The sequence below is a fragment of the Heterocephalus glaber genome, unplaced genomic scaffold, assembly GCF_053883595.1.
Source record: "Heterocephalus glaber isolate CG9 unplaced genomic scaffold, H.glaber_assembly_v1.0 deba00001523, whole genome shotgun sequence".
Classification (NCBI taxonomy): Eukaryota; Metazoa; Chordata; class Mammalia; order Rodentia; family Bathyergidae; genus Heterocephalus; species Heterocephalus glaber.
This window is the reverse complement of record NW_028258327.1, coordinates 7,979,558-8,004,428: the sequence shown is the minus strand read 5'-3', so window position 1 is coordinate 8,004,428 and position 24,871 is coordinate 7,979,558. Positions and strand designations below refer to the sequence as shown.

At 38.2% G+C, this 24,871-nt stretch overlaps 1 protein-coding gene across 2 annotated transcripts in view; it reads right to left on the bottom strand.

The window, feature by feature from the left end:
• The window catches only part of Fbxl4 (F-box and leucine rich repeat protein 4), a 357,862-nt gene extending 347,338 nt beyond the window's left edge, over positions 1-10,524 (bottom strand). For both annotated transcript variants that reach the window (XM_087187955.1, XM_087187956.1), the window contains exon 1: positions 10,366-10,524. The gene's annotated coding sequence lies outside the window, so the exon portion shown is untranslated. The remainder of the gene's footprint in view (positions 1-10,365) is intronic.
• Positions 10,525-24,871: the final 14,347 nt, after the last annotated feature.

Genomic DNA, 24,871 nt, shown 5'->3' with positions numbered 1-24,871 from the left:
AGAGCCAGCCTGCATGGAACTCGATTTTCAGGGGCCCCTGCATACCCCAGACTAAGAAAACAGTTTGGAAGGCCTGTTTCCCTGTGTGTCAGACATTCTCCCCATAGGTCTGAACTGTTAAGGCTTCTGTTTAACTTAAGGAAGAAAACTAAAAATATCCTGCAACAAGTGTCTGCTAACAGTGTGGTCCCTGGACTGGGCAAAATCCGCTGGTTGGGGCTTTAGTTCCAAGTCATGACTTCTGGTGACATAATTGGAGTATCTGAAACCAGAGAGCATGGAATCCTGTTTTATATAATTCAGGCAGACTTTGTTCCTAGGAGAAACAAGGTTAAGCCGTGAACGAGGGAGGGGAGGGCACACAGCGCCTGAGGTCTTTGGTGAGTGGCAAGCTGATCGGAGGCAGACAAACCCTGTGAGTGTGTGTGGCCATGAAAACTTTGAATTAGCTGCCAGACAGAGTAAGTGCCCTAAAACCAAGATGCATTTTAAAGTCCTTGTACTCCGAATATTTATTCATAGGTCAAGCCTCATATTTCATTTCATTAATGCATTCATATTGCACCTGTTCTCCTCTCCCGGCGGTATTTTACATATCCAAATGAACAAATACCGATTCACTCCAGGTTCGCTGGCTATCTCTTCCTTCTCGGCCTCTGACACTCTCCTTCCATCCCGGGGCAGGGAATCCTGCTCTCCTTGCCCTCCGCAGTCCCCACCACAGTCCCGCCCTTCCAAAGCCTCCTTTTGTTTTGCCCCCAAAAGATGCGAGGCTGGAGGTAATGTTGCTTTGATTTCAAATCTAAGCACTAAAAATTTCTACCAAGTCAATCTAGCCCCTTCTCTCTAAAGAGAAGGTAATAAAAGAAAAATCTGTTAATCCCAAGTGTGGCGTTTGTCAAAATTCTTTAAATAGCCCTTTGTAATTGAACAAACTCAAATGATCAGCCTGCCTGGTCTTAAAAAACTCACCCCAAATATTGAGTATAACAACCAAATCTCCAAGTGAATTCCATTGAACAAGAATCAGGAACTTAACAACTTTGTTCCTTTGTAGAAAGCTGCACTTAGAAACCTGACACAATTCAACTCCCCTGGAAAGACTTTTTTCACCACCCTGGAAAAGTAACCTCCTTGGTTTATCTCCAGGTCCCTGGAGGGTAATTATTTTTGTAAACTTTTCATTAATGTGCACAAATTTCAAATCAACAATTCATAATTTTTACAAGCTGAATACTTTTGTGTAGCTAACACCAGATTGAGACTTAGGATGTTACCAATATTTCAGAAGCCTTCTTTCATGTCTCCAACCAATCATTAACTCAGCCAAGTATAACTATAATTCCAGCTTCTATCACTAGAGATGAGCTTTTTCTGGTTATGAGCTTTATAAATATAATTATACCAAATATATCCTTTTATGCCTGACTTCAGACTTTATCCTATGAGATAAATTACATAATGGTGGGCATCATTGATTCATTCCTTTTTTTGCTGTAGAGTATTTCATGATATGACAATACCACAATATTCTACAGTCCATTCTACAGTTGATGGACATTTGTGTTAATTCCAGTTTTAGCAATGCTGCTACAAATATCCTAGTACATGTCTATCCATTTTATACCATAAGAATAGAATTACTGCAGCATAGAGTATACATATATTCAGCTTTATAAATATTGCCAGTATTTTCCAAAGTGATTTTACCAGTTTACAGTACCATGAACAATGTATGAGAATTTCTGTCCTCCATATCCTCTATAACACTCAATAATGTCCAACTGTAAAATTACAAGCATTCTCGTGAGTGGTTAGTAACATTTCATTATGTTATATTCTGCATTTCCCTAATAAAAGTTAATATAGATCATCTTTTTATATGCCTTTTGTTTTTGGTGATATTTTGGTTTACAAAGTGTCATTTAGATTCTTTGGTCCACTTTGGATTGCATTTTATCCTTTTCTTATTGATTCATAATGATCTTTTTAATAAATTTTGGATGCTGGTCTTTTGTCTGATGTTTGTAATGTAAATATTTCCTCCTGCCTAATATAAGTATCTTCCCCTGTTGCTCTCCACTCCACTCTTCTTGATAAGAAAAAAAATTCTTTTTTTTTTATTAAATTCTTTTATTGGTACATTGTAGGTATACAACACAATTACATTTCTCATTGGGAATTGTACCTTTACATGATGCATCTTGGTTCTTATTTTTTCCCCATTCCTAGCCCTCCCTTCACGCCCTCCACCCTTCCCTATTTACAAAGACTTTATTTCCATTTTTTCCATTTCTCAGCATTTTTCCTTTCTCTTCTTTCCTTTCCCCTGTCCCTCCCACTACCCCTACCCCTTTGGAACTTTTCTTCCTATTTTACATTATCAATTATTCATTCTAATCATTGGTACATTTTAGGTATACAATATAGTGACATTCATCATTGGAAATTTGCACCTTTACATAGTCTCTCTTGGTTCTTATTTTTCACCCTTGCCCAGCCCTCCCTTCAACCCCTCCATTCCTTCCTATTTACAAAGATTTTGTTCCTATTTTTCCATTTTCTCCTATTAATCCCATTCCCTTCTATCCTTTCCCTTAGCCCTCCCACTTCCTTCCCCTTTGCCCCTTTTCTTCCTATTTCACATTACCTATTATACTTCCCCAAAGAATTAAAAGAATCATACCACAGTGATATATGTGTGCCCATGTTCATAGCAGTGCAGTTTGTAATAGCTAAAACTTGGAAACAGCCCAAATGCCCATCAACTGGAGACTGGATCAAGAAAATGTGGGTTTTTTATAAAATGGAGTACTACTCAGCCATAAAAAATGAGAAATTAGAGACATTTATAGCTAAGCGGATGCACATTGAGGCGATACTCTTAAGTGAAATAAATAGGACACACATGAATAAAAATTCTTGATTTTAGTGAAGTCAGTTCATCAGCCTTTCAGTTTTAGTGTTTTGTTTTGTTTTGTTTTTGTATTCTACTTAAGAAAACTTTACATATTCCAAAGTCCTAAGTACATTCTCTAATACTTTAAATACCTTGTTATCTCCTAGAAAAAGTATTTCACTTTAAGATCTATGATCCACTGATGAGTGATTTTTATGTATGGTCTGAGATAGAGGACAAAGTTGGGGTTTTTTTCATGTTCATATCCAATTGATCCATCACCATTTATTAAAGGAAAAAGAAAACAGCCTTTGACATTGTACTGCTATGGCACCTCTGTCATAAATAAAGTAGTCTGGGATATATATGAGACTTCCTGTTCTGTTCCTTTAGTCACTTAGGGCCTACCTTAGGACCCAAAAAATAGTATTAGTTACTATGGCTTTATAAGAAGTTTTGACATCTAGAATTCAACAACCTCCAAAATTGGTCTTATGCAAGATTTTACTATTCTTGACCATTTACATTTATGCATAGATTTTAGAATCAACTTATAAATTTCCTAGAATTTTTTCAAAAATGTGTGCAGTTCTGGGGATTAAAGGAAGGCCTGGAACATCCTAGGCAAGTGCTCTGTCACTGAGCTCCACCCTGCACCCTTCAATGCTAGAATTTTGAAGATGCCTTTAAATCTATAGATCACTTTGGGGAGAATTACAACCTTTTCAATACTGAACCTTCTAACCTGTGAATATGTTATAGTCCTCTACTTAGGTCTTTTATTTCTGTCTGTAATATTTAATAGTTTTAAGTACAAGCTTCAGATATGATTTGCTACATTTTTTCTATTAAATATTTTTGGTAGCACAAATGGCATCTTTTAAAATTGATTTTTAATTTATTGCTTCTGGTATTTGTAAATACAGTTGAATTTTAGGCATTGATTTTGTTGTATACAATGGTCTTGCTAAACTAGCTCTTTTTTTCTTCTTTTAGAACTTTAAAATGTACAAATCCTGCCAACTACAAACAAAATGTTTTATTTCTTCCTATATAACACCTTTGTTTTTTGTTTTTTCTTTTTGTCCATTGCACTAAGAACTCAAAAATAATGATGAGTTAAAGTGACAGTAGAAGGCATTTTTACCTCATTTCTGATATCAAGAGCAAGATTTTTACTATTTAATCAATAAGAGTGATGTTTGTTATCACTTGTTTTTTAATATCTTTTATCATTAGGATAGGATAGTCACTTTCTATTCCTAGTTGCTAAAGATTTTTTTCATGAATAGGTGTTAAATTTTATCAAATTGCTGTCATCATATTTTCTCCTTCTACATAAACTTAAAATTTATGCAGACTTCCACTGTGGTGGGAGAATATGCTGTATGTGATTTTAAATTTTTGACATTTTTGGGTACATGCTTTATGGCCCAGCATATCAATTATTCAGTGAATGTTTTGCACACACTTGAAAAGAAAATATGTGTCTGTACATTAAGTACAGAGTTCTATTCGCAGTTCAGTAGATTTTGGAGATCACATTGTTCACATTTTCCACATGCTAATTTTTGTTCTTTATAAATCAGTAACAGAAAAACTATTAATCACAAAACAATTAGAAAATTAAGCTATATAATACCATTTTAAAGTGTGCATAAAAGAAATGCAATGAAAATTTAGTAAAGCAGTGATTGGAGAAAAACTATAACCTTAATGCTTACACTAGAAGAAGAGTAAAGCTTAAATGTAGCATTGTTTTAGAGACCTTTGGAATTGATTTTTTAATATTGTGAACTGTCTCTTTCTCTATGTAAACAGTCCTCACCTGGGGACACTTGGCAATATCTGGAGATATTTTGGGTTGTCACAACTTGAGGTAGAGAATGAGACTGGCATCCAGTGCCTATGGGCCAGGAATGCCAATAATGATCACAATGCACAGGATGGTCCCTCCCCACAAAGAATTCTCCATCCCCAAATCCCAGTAGTGCCAAGGCAAAAAAAACTTTGTTCTGTTATCATAGTTCTTGCTCTAAAATGTACTTCATCTGTTATTAATATCTGATTGCTTTTAGTTGGTAGTACATGTTATATCATCTTATCCTTCAACTTTCAACTATTTTTGTGTCCCTAAAGAATATATCTACTGGCCCAGGGATTTTGCTCAGTGGTTCTGCCGCCTGCCTCAAAAGCTCAAAGTCCCGAGTTTGATCATTGGTACCAAAAAAAAAATGAATATAAAAAATATATATAGATTTTGTTTTTCTTATATTCTGCTTATCTTTAATTTAATTTGCGTGATTTAGTCCATTTATATTTCAATGTAAAGACTGATATATTTGAGTTCAAAACTATGAAACTATTATTTGTTTTTGTCTCATTTATTCCTTGTTCCTTTTTTCTCTCCTCTTGTCTTCTGTGTGATAAATCCTTTTTAATTATGTTCATTCTCTCTACTAGCTTGTTACATATGCATTATTATATTTTAGTGTTTTTTAGAGATTACAACAAATGGTCTTAACTTATTATAGTTTACCACATATGAATACTTTTATCACTATCAGAAAATACAAGGGCCTTTGAAACTTTAATTTAGACAGTTCTTCCACTTTTTGTGGTATTGTCATCACATATTTATATAATACAAATACTTTAAATTTCACAATATTACCATTGTTGCTTTACGTGGGGAATATTGATTTATATTTTATAAATTTTCCTTTATATATTTCTCTATATATTTATATTTTTATATATTTTCCCTTCCCTTTATATATTTTATATATATTTATATATTTCCTTTGCTGCTTGCTACTTCTTTCCTGAATTTTTGCCCATCTATTTGGGAACATTTTCCTTCTGCCTGAAGAACTCCTTTTGTTATTTCTTTTGATGTTCATCTGCTATAGCTGAATTCCCTAAATTTTTATTTGCCTCACAATGTCATTTCAGCTTCCATTCATTTTCTTTTTTGTTGTTGGTTTTTAATTTTTATTTTTATTGTACATGTTTGCAATACACAATGATTACCTTCATCATGGGAAGTTGGTACATGTACATAACTGTTATGGCTTGTGTCTAGATGCCTCCTACAGCCTCATGTGGTCATAGGTGGGGCTTTTCAGAGGTAGCTGGATCTAGGGTGTATGATGTTGAGTTTAAGTATGTGATGCTGGGATTAAGGGTATGTGATTATTAAATTGGTCCACTGATTGATTTGGCATAGTTCTGGGCATGGATAATGAGAAGGCCTACCTGGGTGTGAATGCTATATATTCTTTATATTCTATAAACATTTCAAATTTCACAATATTACCATTGTTGCATTATAAGGGGAATATTGATTTATATTTTTATAAATATAAAAATCCAGGCATGTAGCCTGGATAAATTATAAGAGACAGAAAGGAGGCTGCTGTCATCACTTGCTGCTTGCTACTTCTTTGCTACTTTGCTGCTTTCTACCCACTATGAACTGTTTCTCCTCTGCAAGGCACCACTCTGCCATGCTGCCCTGCTTTGAAGCCAGCCAACTATAAACTGAAACCTCCACAGACCATAAGCTAAATAAACCTTTCCTCTTTTAACTTTGGGTGCCGGGCATTTTGTCTCAGCAACAAAAAAGTATGACAATAGCACATCTTAATTCTTCTTACTTTTCTTTCATTTTCTTAAAAGTCAAGTGTTGATCATGTTGCTGCTTTTGTAAACATGTTTCTTTTCTTTATAGTACCTTTTTAGATTGCTTTAATCTTTGTTTTTATCAGTTTTATTATGATATGTTTAGGTGTAGTTTTCTTGGCATTTAAACCACCTATGACACTTAAAACTTTTACTTCTGTGGCTAATGCCCTATGGGTTTATGAAAACTCTGAGCCAATTTATCTTCAAATATTACTTTGGTCCAATTTTGCTTCTTTTCTCCTTCTGGAACTCCAATTGCATATGTTCAGGCCTTTCCACCATTTTCCATATATATTTTATATTTTCCATCCTTTTTTCTCTCTGTGTATCAATCTGGATATATTCTACCTGGCTCTCTTCCAGTTTAATGATCCCTTTACTAAGCTATAATATGTAATTTAACTCATCTATTGAATAATTTAATTCAGGTAAAGTAATTTTAGTTATAGGATTGGATTCATTTTTATAGATTCTTTCTCTCCAGTGAAATCTTTCATTGTTTCCTTTATTTCACTGAACACTTTAGTCACTATTATATTTAAGTAAGCTTGTGTCTGAGAACCTCAATATCTGAATAACTTGTAGTTCTATTTGGATCTTTGCTTTTTTTCCCCTTGGTTTTATTGCCTGGGAGGGAGTATTAGTCAGCTTTCAATGTGACAAAATACCTAAGAAAATCAACTTAAGGAAAGGAAGATATTCTTGGCTTATGGTTTCAAAGGTTTAACTCCGTGGTCAGCTGGTTTCCTTGCTGTAGGCCTGAGGAGAAGCAAAATCATAGCAAAAGAGCATCATGTAGCAAAGCTACTTGCCTCATAGCAGCCTTTGGGGTAGGAGGTGGGGAATGTTCTAATAAACTTCTGCCTTCTGCTTTGGTCCATCTGGGCCCTGCCCTATTGTAAGGTGCTGCTCACATTTCAGCTGAGTCTGCCACCTTGGTTTGCTAGTACACATAACAATCATCTCTGAAAATACCCCCACAGTTACACCCACAGACACCCATAAGTGTACTTTACTAATTCCTAGTCATTTCCAATCCAATCAAGTTGACAATAAAGATTAGCCAACATTAGGGCCGGGGATTTAGCTCAGTGGTGCCGCCACCTGTCTCACAAGGACAAGGTTCCGAGTTTGATCCCTGGTACCAAAAAAAAAGATTAGCCATCACAATGGGTTGGTTGTTGTTTGAGGGTTTGTTCTCCTTCTTTGTTTTACTTGTGTTCATTTGGTTCCTTTTCCTATTACTATGCCTAGTTTTTGTTGTTGTTGTTGTTGTTGTTTAATGTATAGCAACTCTCCTTTGTGGCTTTGGCAAACTAGAAGATCATCCTGAAGCAGTCAAGGTGAATCTACTTCTAGTTTTCTGATGTTGCTAGTATTTGGCCCTACAGGAGTATCAGTGGAAACTTGGATTCTTTACCAGAACCCCTCCTCATGAGCTCCAAATCTCCTTAGCACTGCAACACTACCCTCTATTTGTAGCTTTTTAACCTCTTGAAGCTACATTCTGCTTAGTGTATCAGTGTCTCATTCCACATTTATACTTAGAATATGACAAATGACTCACAGAGAAACTGCAAGCTGAATACTGAGCTCAAAGTTCTACAGCTCCCTTTCCTCTAGTCCTAGTTCCTTCTCTTATTCTGTAGCTGCCTTGGGAGGCTTGAACTACATATTTGACTCCCAACCCAGTGATTACCCTGCTGCAAGATTTCTGTGTATATTTTATGCCTTGACCCAAAAGGAAAAATCAACAATGAGTGTACAGTTAACTTTAATACACTTTCTTTCCCTTAGAGATCTTGATGTATCCAGTCCTGGCTGCTGCCTTGATTTCCCTTTGAAGCCTGCAAACATCTGTTTGATAGTTATTCTTAGCAGGAGGGTTAGTCTGATACTAGCTACTCCATCTTATTCGGGAGCGGGAGTGGTAATTACTTTTTAATAGACTACAAGCAATGCAAAGTTAAGAACTAATTGGACTCATTAAATTATTTGGTTAATTAGACTAATAACTACCTTGAATTTCCATAGCATCATTCTTCTAAGAATTACAAAGCACTATCACACATTAACAAAAGACCATTACTAGTTCTCTCAGCTCTAGTTTATAAATTTTAAATTGGTATAAGAAATAAAATAACTTAAATTCATAATAGTAGGTACATCAGTATCCAAAGAAATCAAGTAAAAACAGACACTAAACATGCTAATTGCCATAATCATCAGAGTGATTTGAAATCCCAGAAAATGGGCTACCTATAAGTACACTATGATTCATATTAAGCATGTCACTCCCCATAACCTCTAGTGCCCTAAAGGGATGTAGAAAGTTTGAAGCCTATGCTAAGTACTGATTTGAGTACTTCATCAAGCGGAGTAAGTAGATTAGGATCAAGACCACTGAAAGTTTTTAAAACATAATTATAATGAAATAATTTTCTGTAAGACTTACAGGACAACAAATACTGTAGTTTAAGTCAGAGCCAGGTTTCTTGTATAAGTGAAATCATAACAGTATTACAAACCATATTCTGTTTATCCTTTTAGGCTTACTGTGGCTGAAGCCTTTGAAGTAATACTTCACTCGTAAGATTTTTCCCATGCCTTCACTCCAGAATTGGCATTAAACCTGAATTTCTCACAAATCTCTAACAAATTCATTCCAGGGAGGGCATAGTTAGCTTATTAAAAAATCTGAAGTTTTTTTTAGAAAAATGAATAGGGAGAAAAGTTACTAAATTAAGCAAGTAAGAGCCTATAGACCTTAACTCTAAATCATAGCAAATAGTTACAAATGAAACACAAAGCACCCAACAGACACCCAATACATATTTGATGATAGGGATTTCTTGCATTCCACAATGAGTTTTTAGTGGGGCTTCGACAGTAATTGGGTACCTCATCTTAATACCTTGACACAAAGGAATTTGAAATAATCCATTATAGCATTTCTCTGAAATTCCAAATAGCAAGCACCGCAAACTGCGTGAGAACAGGCTGACCTCACAAGATTCCTTACAGCCTTATGACAAGAATTAATAATACATGGAGGCCAGCATTTTTATAGACAATTTATGTCCAAAATTGATAGTGTCTCCCAGGCACTGATTGGACTTCCTACTTTTTCTTGAAAGACTATGAAGAAATATGGTCATGGCCATTTTTACAAATTGGCAAGCAGACAGAAAACAAATAATTCAACAAAAATCACACAACATATCCACTTTAGCTAGAAAAAAATATCTGGGTGTCTCCATTACACATTCAATGAGTTATTGATTGCTATTAACTCTCTGTTTACTGTTACTCCTTACAGTTTACTTATAGACCAAATGCTATCTACTAGACTATTTCTAATATACTTATATAATATAACTTTACCATTCTTATTTATGTAAATTGACCACATCTAATATAATTCTTGTATTCACAGCTCACTTGTTGTAGTCCACTTAGGAATAAGTAGTGAAGCAAAATAATATAAGTGAGGAACAGGAGGAGAACCAGAGATTCATTTCATTCTTGCATTTAAACACCTCCAAATAGTTCTCTCTTCTTGAATGTTTCTAGTTTATCATATGCACAATGAATTCTAAACAGAGGATGGTTAGTAGGGCATTTAGCACAGCAATAAAAGTAATCTAGACCCTGAAGGGCACACTTCATGAAACTTTACCAATTCAAAGTTTTAGAAAGTATTTCAGTATTATTTTAGTTTATGCAATGAATAAATCAAATATTTGTCATTTCTCCACCACTATATTTTAATTGCTCACATTTCATAGAAAGAGAAGGTCCCTGGGAGATGCTGTAAGCCAATTCCTATTCTTCATCTGTCTCTAATTTCAGCTATGCCTTTGGTTAACAGTATGCTATATGCTGAACTTCCTTCAGAACCTTGAAACTCTCTCACCAGCCTCAGGGTAAAAGGGAAATTGTGTCAGTAGCAACCTAACTGCCAGGAGGAGCAGCTCAAATATTTCCCAACATCCAGTCAACACCTGGCACATATGTAGTGGCTGGAACAGCTCATGTGCCCACTGGAACAGATGTGGAAGATGGATAAGGTGAACACATGTCCCATATTGGAATGTTGCTTGCTTTATTTTAGTTTGCTCATGTGAGCAGACTGCCACCTCTTTGTATTTCTACAGCCTCTTTCTATGTGAGGGTTGGCAGCACACACCACACCACCTGCCCCCAAGGGAAGCCAGGAGTACAGCAAAGAACGCAGCGGGGTCAGCTCCCCAAGACAGTGCAGAGCCACCTGCAGAGCTTCTGGTCTTTTCCCCAAGCACCCTGCTGAGCGTTGGACTTCAGGGTACCTCAGGCTCTTTTCGTGTTCAGCTCATTCTCTCCAAACAGGACTTTGTTGTAGATTGCACTGTTCACCTCCCTCTACTATTTCTCAGGTTGCGTTCAGAATCAGAAAATCCAAGAAATATATTCACAGATGTTCCCTTGTTTATTTGTTGACTCTGTGTAATTTGTTTGCCCTAATTTGTTTTTGTCTACCTTGGGACTTCCCTTTTTAATTTCCCTTTCTCTGTTTACCCCTCTTTGTGGAGCAGCGGTCTGTTAAGCTGTGAGAGGCACATGCCAAATTAAAAAAAAAAAAAAGAAGAAGAAGAAGAAAGAAAGAACACTGCAGATTGTTTTAAGCATGGGCTGCCCCTTTGGGCCTGAAGGCCTTGCTTGAAGCCTGCACCTGCTCCTCCTCCTGAGACGTGGGGCTCCTGATCTTTATCCCTTGCCTTTAAGCTGCCTGATTCCTATTATCCAAAGTCAAACAGCGTTCTCTACATTCACGCCTCCAGCACTTGGCATGAAATTAATAAGCCTGGCTGATATATTTCCCTGGAAGCCTGCCACTCTTTAACAGTGGTGTTAGATTAAAAATTTTGGCATGGTTAATGAACAGGGAAAAGCTGAAGCCAAAAGTTTCAAGCAGCAATGCAAAGACTTGGGGGTTATGAAAAGAATACCAACTTTCCTCATATTTTCTGAATGCCATCCTAATTACAGGGTTAGATAACAAACACAACTAGACAGTCAGCACTAGAAGAAAGGGTATATTCTCAGGCTCTACTTATATTTAGATTTTATCATCTGTCTTTTCAATCACATGGCCTTCTGTTAGACTGGGTTATCTAAAATTGTAATAATAGCTATTTGTGTTCTAAAAGGGCTTCCCTCCTCTCAGGTCGCTATTTTTCTCATTAAAGAAGCACTATGAATGAGTTTCAAGCCAAAAACTGATCTTCCTGAAGTGAAAGTCAATCCAGTGTGATGATTTTGAGCTTATTAAAGACCACTGTCTCACTGTTAAGAGTTACAAACTTGTCTAAGTTTATAGCCAGTCTCCAGATCACAAAAGCACAGCCTCCCCCACCCCACTCTCGCCCTCCTCTCCCAGAAATGGGTGTTACCTAGATCGAACCTGTGCTGCATAACCCTTTCAAAAGTACAGCACCAAGCTATGGAAAATTAAAACTCACCCAGAAGGTTCAAAGTCCAGGGGGTTCTCGTGACCCGTGCCTACTGGATGAGGGTTCCACGGAAGGTCTGACAAAGGCTTAATGGAACCTAGGAAAAGTTTCATGTCCACTTACAGGGTCATCTCAGTCCTCTGTTCTCAGCACCTGTCTCTACTTCCAAGGTACTGATACCACACAACCAGCTGCCTTGGAATATGGAAGGACCAGAATGTAGTGAGAGACAGGAAGGGAAGAAGAAGGAAAAGGAAAGTTATTGGAAGGACAAGTATGCTATACAACCTTGTTCTTCCCCCTGAAAAATGACTAAGATTTACAGTGACCAACAGTGCCACCTCTCTTCCAGGACTCTTGCCTGTGAGTCTCAAGACTCAGCAAAGGTAGGATTAAAGGAGCTGTAGACTCACCCAACTCTTTGGTCCAATTAGGAAAGCCTAGGCAAAGAGCTGAGAAAGAGACACTGAGCTACAAGACTTATTTTTCATATGCACTAAGGTATCAGACAAAGTCAAACTCAACCTACTTATGATCCATGGGTAGTATAAATCCAAAAGACTGCTATTTTTAGTTTTTGCTTTCATTTCCCTAATCGATGGAATAGGCATAAGAAAAAGCATCATGTCAAAACCATCAACATCACTCAAAAAGTTATTTTCAATTGAAAAACAATTACTCAGATATAGATGTGGGGGAATCATGTTACCTCCACAGGTAGTAGTTAATGTGACAGCCATTCTGGCACAGATACCTTATGTAATCAATAGCTTGAAGAACAAGCATAAGTGGTAAATAACCTTCCCTGGGTTGAAAATAGAAAGTATGACTAACTTTCTTCTTTAGGTTTTTGGGAGGCAAAATGTTTTTAAATCACAGGAGAGTTTAATCAAGAGACAAGAGTTTGACTCTACTGAAATCAATTTCATAGCAATCCATTACAACAGGCATCTACTGTATTCATCATTGCAGGATACTTCAAAGCTTTTTCTCAATATAAAGAGAGCATAAAGAGATCAAAGCTCCCAGACCACACATAATGCAGTTGAAGATTGTCCCAACATGTTCCCTGCCTGCAAGACAAATTAGTTAAATATATTTGCGAATATCAACTGAATGTCAACTTTGTCCCTTTTAATGCCTCTTAAATCAGGTCGAGTGAGTCTGTTTTGGAAACAGAAGTAGGATGACTCATAGATACCTCCTTGGCTCATTACTCAAGCTTAGATAACAAAGCAACTCAATTCTGAGCACTCTGGAGTTGCCCTATGGTCCACATCCTCAGGACAGTGTTACCCTTTGAACGTTTGCACTCATGATCCTGCTCCTTTGTTCAATATGTTGCCATTGTACACTCACATCAACTGAAAAAAGTAACCTATTTTTAAAAATCATTTAGCTCTTCTGGTGCTAAGAGTACATACTAGTTTGCTTCTATGGCTGCAGTGAAAATTTCTTCTCTCAAACCAAACTTGCCTTAGTCACTAAATTCATTTCAAGGGACGATGGGCTTTTGTAATAAATAATGTCTCATTCTTTAAAAATTTATTCCAGTGTCCAAAAGTATATATTTTATCTTTTATCCAGAGTCTTCCAAGAAATACTGTTGGAGGAGCAAGAATTGGATATCAAAAGTTGGCTTTATGGCGGGACCTGCTTGCTCCGGCTTGTTCCACCAGCTTTCCACCAGACACCAGGACAGAGTGAGGAGGACCCCCCCCGGGCAGGCCCACCAGCTGACCACTTGGCCGTGTGGGTGCCTCCAACAATATGCCCCCCTACCTCTGGCCTTTTGGCTGTGCAGCCACTTGGTCACACACTGCAGAGGTTCAGGGGGACAAAAGCCATTGTCCCGAGCTCCAGAAGTGAACAACAGAGAGAGTACCTGTCTCAGTCTCCCTAATGATAACAAGCCCACTGGAAAAGTGAAGGGAATCTCTGCAATAAAGGCACACCAGACCACCGTGATTGCTAAGTTGGAGGGATTATCAGCTCCCATCGGAAACTGGACTTTCTTCAGGGGAAAAGCAGCTGAAACCTGCAGTAGAAATTCACAGAGTGCAACCCTGCAGGAGGACAGGGAACTCACCTTGGGACTTGCAGCCAGAAATCTGCCTGAATCTCACTGGTTTGGGACTAGCTTACTAAGACTCATTGACTTATAACTGCACACTGCTGCCCATGTTGTCTATTGTGACAGCAGAGACACACCTTGAAGGAGTCCATTTATTTTTTAAAGGTGATAGATTAATAACTACCACAAAATGTCATTCTTTAAGAGGTATTTGATGCTATGGTGTTACTGATTGTATGACTTGGGCTAAAGTGTCGTGATTGATCTAAACAGTTTTCCTTCCTGGTATAATGAAAATGAGATAGCTTCAGAGTCATTAGAGACTCAAATCCTAAAGACCAGCTATATCTAGTACACACCTCTGAGAAGCAATCACTTCATAAGGGTTTTAAATAGATCAACAAAGATACTTACAATAAACAACTTCATAATATCAACCCAGGAACTAAACCAGGGATAGTACTAAAAACAAAAATGAGAAGACATTTAAGAAAGTCACAAACCCAGACTTCCACCCCACAAAAGGCAATTTCTGGGGGAAATGAAGTCCAAAAGTCTGATAATCAACCACCTGGACACCCTGAACTGATAGCACAGGAAGTAACAAAACAGATGAATGAGGCTCTTGAAAAATTCAAAGCAGAAATAATCTCCCATATAACTACAGAGATGGTGAGCTGAGTGAAAGACATGATTAGAGGCTCTAGAACAGAAACTGATTAAAAAAAAAAATAGATGAGCTCAGAAACACGCTGGAAGCCAGGAATGCCCAGCATAAGAAAGAAATGGAAACCATGATCACCCAACATAAGAAAGAAATGGAATCCATGAAACAGATTCAAACAGATATTCAGGAGATTAAAAACTCCATTGAAAGCATGCAGAGCAGATTAAGAGAATCTGAAGATAGAATATGAGATATAGAAGACAAAATTGCAGTGAAGGACCATGAAAACAGAGATTTCTTAAAAATAGTTAGTGACCATGAGAAATCTATTCAACAGCTGCTAGATGATGCAAGGAAGAATAACATAAGACTGATAGGAGTCCACGAAAAAACAGGAGAAAGTAAAATTGACATAAAAAAATGTTCACAGAAGTAATAGTAGAAAACTTCCCAGACAGAGGAGGAGAATTGGACATACAGATAAGCAAGGCATATAAAACTCCACCCAGCCATGATCAAAAAAAATCTACACCTAGACATATAATAGTCAAGATCCCAGAAACCCAACAGAAGAACAAAATCCTACAAGCAGTCAGAGAAAAGAAACAAATCACCTATAAAGGAAAGCCCATCAGAATCACAGCACACTTCTCAACACAAACCCTCAAATCCAGGAGAGCCTGGAGTGAAGTATTTCAAGCCCTAAAAGGAAATAACTTCCAACCTAGACTGTTGTATCCTGAAAAATTATCTTTCAAACTTGATGGGGAAATTAGATACTTCCATGACAAAGAACACCTGAGAAATTTCATGAATACCAAACCAGCACTCCAGACAATTCTAAGCAATATCCTAGAAAAAGGCAACAAAGGTCACAACTCCACGAGGCTCAACAGAATGAAGCCACCAGATAAGGTAAGAAACTAAAGGGAAAGGGGGAAAAAGAAAAAAGTGCCAACAACAGAAAAACATCATGACAAGGATGAGTCAATATCTCTCAATTATAACTATCAATGTTAATGGCCTCAATTCACCAATCAAAAGAACTAGACTGACAGAATGGATTAAGAAGCAAAATCCAGCAATATGCTGTATTCAAGAAACACACCTAACTCAAAAAGAAATTCATAGACTGAGAGTAAAAGGATGGAAAAATGGCTCTCCACACAAGAGGAACCCAGAAAAAAGCAGGGGTAGCAACCTTATTCACAGACAAAGTGATTTCAAATCAAAACTAATTAAGAGAGACAAAGATGGTCATTACATCCTTGTGTACTTGATCTGGAAGTCTGTTTTTGAGGCTTGTTTACATGTCTTCTCATTTCTACGGGGGGGGGTGCTTCTGGGGCCAAGGGGCTCACCTTCTCTGCCCTAGAAGCCTGGGATTGCAGCGGGGGAGCACCCTTCCAGGTGCTGGGACCAACTCAGCTTCTCTGCCCTAGGAGCCTGGGATGGCAGCTGGAAGCATCCTTCAGGAGCTGGGAGCAGCTCACCTTCTCTGCCCTAGGAGCCTGGGATGGTGCCAGGGGAGCTCCCTTCCAGGTGCTGGGACCAGCTCAGTTTCTCTGCCCTAGGAGCCTGGGATGGTGGTGGGGAGCTTCCTTCCAGGTGCTGGGAGCAGCTCACCTTCTCTTCCCTAGGAGCCTGGGATGGCAGCAGGGGAGCTCCCTTCCAGGTGTGGGGACTGGCTCAGCTTCTCTGCCCTAGGAGCCTGGGATGGTGGCAGGGAGCTTCCTCCAGGAGCTGGGAGCAGCTCACCTTCTCTGCCCTAGGAGCCTGGGATGGCGGCAGGGGAGCTCCCTTCCAGGTGCTGGGACCGGCTCAACTTCTCTGCCCTAGGAGCTTGGGATGGTGGCATGGAGCTTCCTTCAGGAGGTGGGAGCAGCTCACTTTCTCTGCCCTAGGAGCCTGGGATGGTGGCGGGGGAGCTTCCTTCCAGGTGCTGGGACCAGCTCAGCTTCTCTGCCCCTGGAGCCTGGGATGGCGGTGGGGAGCTTCCTTCAGGAGCTGGGAGCAGCTCACCTTCTCTGCCCAGGAGCCTGGGATGGCAGCAAGGGAGCTCCCTTCCAGGTGGTGGAGACAGCTCAGCTTCTCTGCCCTAGGAGCCTGGGATGGCGGCGGGGAGCTTCCTTCTGGATGCTGGGTCATTACATCCTTGTGAAGGGAACAATCTAAGAGGAAGAGATGACAATCCTAAATATATATGCACCAAATACAAATGCCCCCAGCTATACAAAACAAATATTAGTGGACATGAAAAACCAAATAAGCACTAATACAATTACAATGGGGGACCTCAGTACCCCACTATCACAAATAGACAGATCATCTAGACAAAAAATTAACAACGAAATTCTAGAACTGAACCAAGCTATTGAACAAATGGACTTAATTGATATTTACAGAGTGTTCCACCCCAAAAAATCAGAATACACATTCTTTTCAGCTTCACATGGGTCATTCTCCAAAATAGACCACATGCTAGCTCACAGGACATGTCTAAGTCAATGTAAGAGAACTGAAGTTATCCCCTCTATATTATCAGACCACAGTGCAATAAAATTGGAGATCAATAACATGAAAAACTGCAAAACTTCCACAAACACCTGGAAATTGAATAACACCCTCCTGAACAACCAATGGGTCACAGAGGAAATTAAAGAAGAAATTAGACAGTTTCTACAAGTAGAAACTGATGATGCCAGTACAACATTTAGGAATCTATGGGACACAATGGAAGCAGTTCTACATGGGAAATTCATAGCAGTGAATGCCCATATTAGGAAAACAGAGAGAACTCAGATAAATAATCTAATGCAGAACCTCAAACTCCTAGAAAAAGAAGAGAATAACAAACCCAAACCCCACACAAGAGAGGAAATTATAAAGATCAAAGCAGAAATTGATGCAATGGAAACCAAGAGAACAATACAAAAAATTAATGAATCAAAGAGTTGGTTTTTTGAAAGAATAAATAAAATTGATAAACCTTTAGCCAACCTTATCAAAAAAAAGGAAAGAAAAGACTCAAATCCATCCAATTAAAATGAAAAAAGGGAAGTCACAGCAGATCCAACAGAAATCCAAAGAATCATCAATACCTACTTTGAGAGCCTCTACTCAAATAAAATGGAAAACACAGAAGAAATGGACAGATTACTAGATACATATGAATTGCCAAAGTTAAATGAAGAAGATATAGAAATTCTAAACACCCCAATTACAATGAGTGAAACTGAAAATGTAATAAAATATTTACCAACAAAGAAAAGCCCAAGTCCTGATGGCTTCACTGCTGCATTCTATAAGACATTTAAAGAAGAACTAATGCCTTTACTCTTTAAATTCATCAAGGAAATTGAAAGGGAAGCAAGGCTTCCAAACTCATTCCTGGAAGCAAGTGTGACTTTGATTCCAAAACCAGGGAAAGACCCAACCCAAAAAGAGAACTACAGGCCAATCTCCATAATAAACATAGATGCAAAAATCCTCAACAAGATACTGGCAAACAGAATACAGAGGGTCATCAAGAAGATCATACACCCTGACCAAGTCAGATTTATCCCAAGGATGCAAGGATGGTTCAACATAGGTAAATCAATAAATGTAATACACTATATTATCAGAGTCAAGGACAAAAACCATATGATCATCTCAATAGATGCAGAAAAGGCATTTGACAAAATCCAACACCCATTCATGATAAAACCCTACAGAAAATTGGAACAGAAGATCTTTATCTCAACCTGATTAAGGCTATCTATGAAAAACCAACAGCCAACATCATACTAAATGGGCAAAAACTGAAAACTTTCACGCTAAAATCAGGAAGAAGACAAGGATGCCCACTATCACCACTCCTATTCAATATAGTTCTGGAAACATTAGCTGCAGCAATTAGAAAAGAGAAAGAAATAAAAGGAATAAAGATATGAAAAGAAAAAGTTAAACTGTCATTATTTGCTAATGACATGATATTCTACATAAAAGACTCAAAAAACTGCTAAAAGACTTTTAAACTTAATTGACAGATTCAGCAGAGTAGCTGGACACAAGGTCAACACAAAAATCAATAGTCTTCTTGTATACAAATAACAGACTCACTGAGAGAGAAATTGGGGAAACAATTCCTTTTACAATGGCATCCAAAAAAATGAAATATCTAGGAATCAACCTAACAAAGGAAGCAAAAGACCTCTATGCTGAAAACTACAGCACTCTGAAAAAGGAGATTGAGGAGGATATAAGAAAATGGAAAAACATCCCTTGTTCCTGGGTAGGAGGAATCAATATAGTGAAAATGGCCATACTTCCAAAACTGCTATATAGATTTAATGAAATGCCGATTGAAATTCCAACAATATACTTCACAGAGGAAGATGCCGAATCAGCCCGCTGCAGACAGACAGCCACCTGATTCCACACTACAAAGACGCAAAGGAAACAGACCACCAGACCAAGGTACTGACTCCCACTGTTCCCCGCCCAGAGGAAGGGGCTTCTGAGCCGGCTTCCCACTGCTCCTGGTCCAGAGGAAGGGGTTTTCCAGCCACCATCCCTCCGGCTGCTCCCAGCACACAGGAAAGGGCTTTTGGGTCACCATCCCTACCGCTGCTCCTGGCCCCTGTCCCACCTCATCAAGCTCAGAGGAGGTAATCCGTGCAGCCCTCCGCCCCAGTAGAAATGAGAAAACACATAAATAAGTCTCAAAACCAGACTTCCACATCACCTACAGCAACCCCAAAGGGAAATGAGATGGAACCCTCAGATACTCAACCACCTGGACCCACTGAACTGGCAACAAAAGGGGATCTAGAAAAAATGAAATCAGAAATAATTTCTCAGATAACAGGAGAAATTGTGCCCTTAGTGCAAGACATGATTAATAAATGTAGAGAGGAGCTGAGGAACATGATGGAATCCCAACATAAGAAACAAATGGAATCCATAAAACAGATGCAAATAGATTTCCAGGACATGAAAAACTCCACTGAAAGTCTACACAGCAGAATGAGCCAATGTGAGGACAGAATTACAGATACAGAAGATAAGATTGCAATTAGTGACCAGGAAAAGAAAAATTGCTTCAAAATTATAAGGGAACATGAGAAATCAATCCAGCAGCTGCTAGATGATGCAAAGAAGAAAAACATAAGACTGATTGGGCTCAATGAAGAAACAGGAGAGAGTGCAGATGACATAAAAAATCTCTTCACAGAAATAATGGCAGAAAACTTCCCAAGCAGGGGAAAAGAGCTTGACATACAGATAAGTGAGGCATATAGGATTCCAAATAGCCTTGATCAAAAAAAATCTACACATAGGCATATAATTGTTAAGATTCCAGAAACACAACAGAAGAACAAAGTTCTCCAAGCAGTCAGAGAAAAGAAACAAATCACATACAAAGGAAAGCCCATCAGAATCACAGCAGACTTCTCAACACAAACCATCAAGGCAAGAAGAGCTTGGAGTGACACATTCTAAGCCCTAAAAGAAAAAAGCCTCCAACCCAGATTGATGTACCCTGAAAAACTATCTTTCAAAATGGATGGAGAAATAAGAGACTTTCATGACAAAGAGCACCTTAGGAACTTCATGAATACCAAACCAGCACTCCAAAGAATTTTACACAATAGCCTAGGAACAGACATTGAGGATCACAACCCCAGGAAGCAAAGCAGAATGAACCCATCAGGCATGACAAGAAATTAAATGTAAAGGGGGAGAATCCAACAAAAAGAAAAAGTCATGGAAATGACAAGTCAATACGTTTCAGTTATAACCATCAATGTTAATGGTCTCAATTCACCAATCAAAAGAAATAGACTGGCAGAATGGGTCAAGAAGCAAAATCCAACAATATGCTGCATACAAGAAACACACTTCATTCAAAAGGAAACTCATAGACTGAAAGTTAAAGGGTGGAAAACAATACACATGTGACAGGAACCCAAAAAAAAGCAGGAGTAGCTATCTTCTTTGCAGATCAAGTAGATTTCAAACCAACACTGATTAAGAGAGATGAAGAAGGACACTACATCCTTGTAAAGGGAAGAATCCAAGAGGAAGAGATGACAATCATAAATATCTATGCAACAAACACTAGTGTACCCAACTATATAAAACAAATACTAACAGACATGAAAAGCCATATATGCACTAATACAATTGTAGTGGGGGACCTCAACACCCCACTGTCACAAATAGATAGATCAACTAGATTAAAAATAAGTAATGAAATACTAGAACTCAATCGAACTCTTGAACAAATGAACTTAACAGATGTTTACAGAGTCTTCCATCCCACAAAATCAGAATACACATTCTTCTCAGCTGCACATGGGTCATTCTCCAAAATAGACCACATACTCACACATAGAACATGTTTAAGTAAGTGCAAAGGAATTGAAGTTATCCCCTGTATATTATCAGACCATAGTGTGATGAAATTGGACATCCATAGCAAAAGAAACTCAAAAAATTCCATAAACACATGGAAATTGAACAACACACTTCTGAATAACCAATGGGTCACAGAGGAAATTAAAGAAGAAATCAGACAGTTCCTTCAATTAAATGACAATGACAATACAATATATCGGAATCTATGGGACACAATGAAAGCAGTCTTACGAGGGAAATTCATAGCAGTGAATATGCATATTAGGAAAATAGAACAAGCCCAATTAAACAACTTGATGCTGAACCTCAAGCTTCTAGAAAAAGAAGAGCAGGACAACCCCAAAGCTCATACAAGGGAGGAAATTATAAAGATCAGAGGAGAAATGAATGCAATGGAGACTAAGAGAATGATACAAAAAAATCAATGAAGCCAAGAGTTGGTTCTTCGAAAGAATCAACAAAATTGACAAACCTTTAGTCAATCTGGTCAGAAAAAGGAAAGAAAAGGCCCAAATCCATGCAATTAGGAAGGAAAAGGGTGAAACTACAACAGACCCAGCAGAAATCCAGAGGATCATCAATACCTACTTCCAGAACCTATACACCAATAAGATGAGCAACACAGAAGAAATGGACAGATTCCTAGATACATATGAATTAACAAAGTTGAATGAAGAAGACCTAAAAATTCTGAACAACCCAATATCAACCAATGAAATTGAAAATGTAATTAAAAACTTATCACCTAAGAAAAGTCCGGGCCCTGATGGCTTCACTGCTGAATTCTACAAGACATTTAGAGAGGAACTGCTGCCACTACTGTTTAAACTCTTCAATGAAATTGAAAGGGAAGAAATACTCCCAAATTCATTCCTGGAAGCAAGCATCACCTTGATCCCCAAAGCAGAGAAAGACCCAACTGGAAAAGAGAACTATAGGCCAATCTCACTAATGAACATAGATGCAAAAATCCTTAATGAGATAATGGCAAACAGAATGCAGAAGATCATCAAGAAGATCATACACCCTGATCAAGTGGGATTCATCCCAGGGATGCAGGGATGGTTCAATATATGCAAATGAATCAATGTAGTACACTATATCAATAGAGCCAAGGATAAAAACCATATGATTATCTCCATAGATGCAGAAAGAGCATTTGACAAAATGCAACAAGCATTTATGATAAAAACTCTACAAAAAATTGGAATAGATGGTCTCTACCTCAAACTGATAGAAGCCATCTATGAAAAACCAACACCCAATATCATACTAAATGGTCAAAAACTGAAATCCTTCACACTAAAATCAGGAACAAGACAAGGATGTCCACTATCACCATTCCTGTTCAATATAGTTCTGGAAACATTAGCCATGGCAATTACACAAGAGAAAGAAAGAAAAGGAATAAAGATAGGTAATGAAGAAGTCAAATTGTCATTATTTGCAGATGACACGATACTCTATATAGAAGACCCCAAGAACTCCACCAAAAGTCTTCTAGACTTCATAACCAAATTCAGTAAAGTAGCTGGTTACAAGGTCAGCACACAAAAATCAATAGCTTTCCTCTACACCAATGACAGACTCACTGAGAGAGAAATAGGGCAAATAATTCCTTTCACAATAGCATCCAAAAAACTGAAATACCTAGGAATCATCCCAACCGAAAGAAATCAAAGACCTCTTCTCTGAAAACTATGGCACTCTGAAAAGAGAGATTGAAGATGACATCAGAAAATGGACAGACATCCCCTGGTCCTGGGTAGGAAGGATTAATATAGTGAAAATGGCCATACTTCCAAAACTGCTCTATAGATTCAATGCAATTCCAATTGAGATCCCAGGAGCATACTTCATAGACCTCGAGAAAACAATCCAAAAATTCATTTGGAAAAAGAAGAGACCCAGAATAGCAAAAGCAATTCTAGGTAACAGAGACATGGCAGGGGGTATCACAATCCCCAACCTGCAACTATACTACAAAGCTACTGTGATAAAAACAACATGGTACTGGTAAAGAAACAGACTTGAGGACCAGTGGAACAGATTAGAAGATGCAGAAACAACACCAGATACACTCAGCCACCTCATCTTCAACAAAGGAGCCAAACACCCTCACTGGAGGAAAGATAGCCTGTTTAATAAATGGTGCTGGAAAAACTGGGCTTCAACATGCCAAAGATTAAAACTAGACCTGTATCTCTCACCATGCACTAAACTAAAATCAAAATGGATTAACGATCTAAATATTAAAATAGAAACTCTGAACCAGTTGGAACAGAGGTTAGGTAGAAACCTTGAAGACATCGGTGTAGGAAAAGATTTTATGAACAAAACCTCAGTTGCCCATGAACTAGCACAAACAATCAACAAATGGGATCTCTTCTTATTAAAAAGCTTCTGCACAGCAAGAGAAACCACCAGCAGTGTGAAGAGACAATCCACAATGTGGGAAAAAATCTTCACCTGCTCTTCCTCAGACAAAGGTCTACTATCTCAAATCTACAAAGAGCTTAAAAAGATCACACCTCCAAAATTTAAAGACCCAATCCAAAAATGGGCATCTGAAATGAACAGACATTTCTCAGACAAAGAAGTAGAAATAGCAAATAAATACATGAAAAAATGTTCAACATCACTGGTCATTTGAGAGATGCAAATGAAAACAATGCTGAGATTCCACTTCACTCCAGAAAGAATGGCTGCTATCATGAAATCAACCAATAACAAATACTGGAGGGGCTGTGGGGAAAGAGGAACCCTGCTCCACTGCTAGTGGGAGTGTAGACTGGTGCAACCACTGTGGAAATCAGTATGGAGATACCTCAAAGAACTAGGACTGGAAGTCCCATTTGACCCTGCTATTCCACTGCTGGGATCTTCCCCAAAGAATTCAAAGAACCATACCACAGTGATATATGTGCACCCAGGTTCATAGCAGCACAGTTTGTAATACCTAAAACTTGGAAACAGCCCAAATGCCCATCAACTGGAGACTGGATAAAGAAAATGTGGTTTTTTTGTAAAATGGAGTACTACTCAGCCATAAAAAATGAGAAATTAGAAATATTTATAGCTAAGTGGATGCACATTGAGGCAATACTCTTAAGTGAAATAAATAGGACACACATGTAGAAATACCGAATAGTTTCTCTGGTGTGAGAAACTGAAAGTGTAAATAAGGACTAAATGTATAATAGGTAATGTGAAATAGGAAGAAAAGGGGCAAAGGGGAAGGAAGTGGGAGGGCTAGAGGAAAGGCTAGAAGGGAATGGGATTAATATGAGAAAATGGAAAAATAGGAACAAAATCTTTGTAAATAGGGAGGAATGGAGGGGTTGAAGGGAGGGCTGGGCAAGGGTGAAAAATAAGAACCAAGAGAGACTATGTAAAGGTGCAAATTTCCAATGATGAATGTCATTATATTGTATACCTAAAATGTACCGATGATTAGAATGAATAATCGATAATGTAAAATAGGAAGAAAAGGTCCAAAGGAGTAGGGGTAGTGGGAGGGACAGGGGAAAGGAAAGAAGGGAAAGGAAAAAATGATGAGAAATGGAAAAAATGGACATAAAATCTTTGTAAATAGGGAAGGGTGGAGGGCTTGAAGGGAGGGCTAGGAATGGGGAAAAAATAAGAAC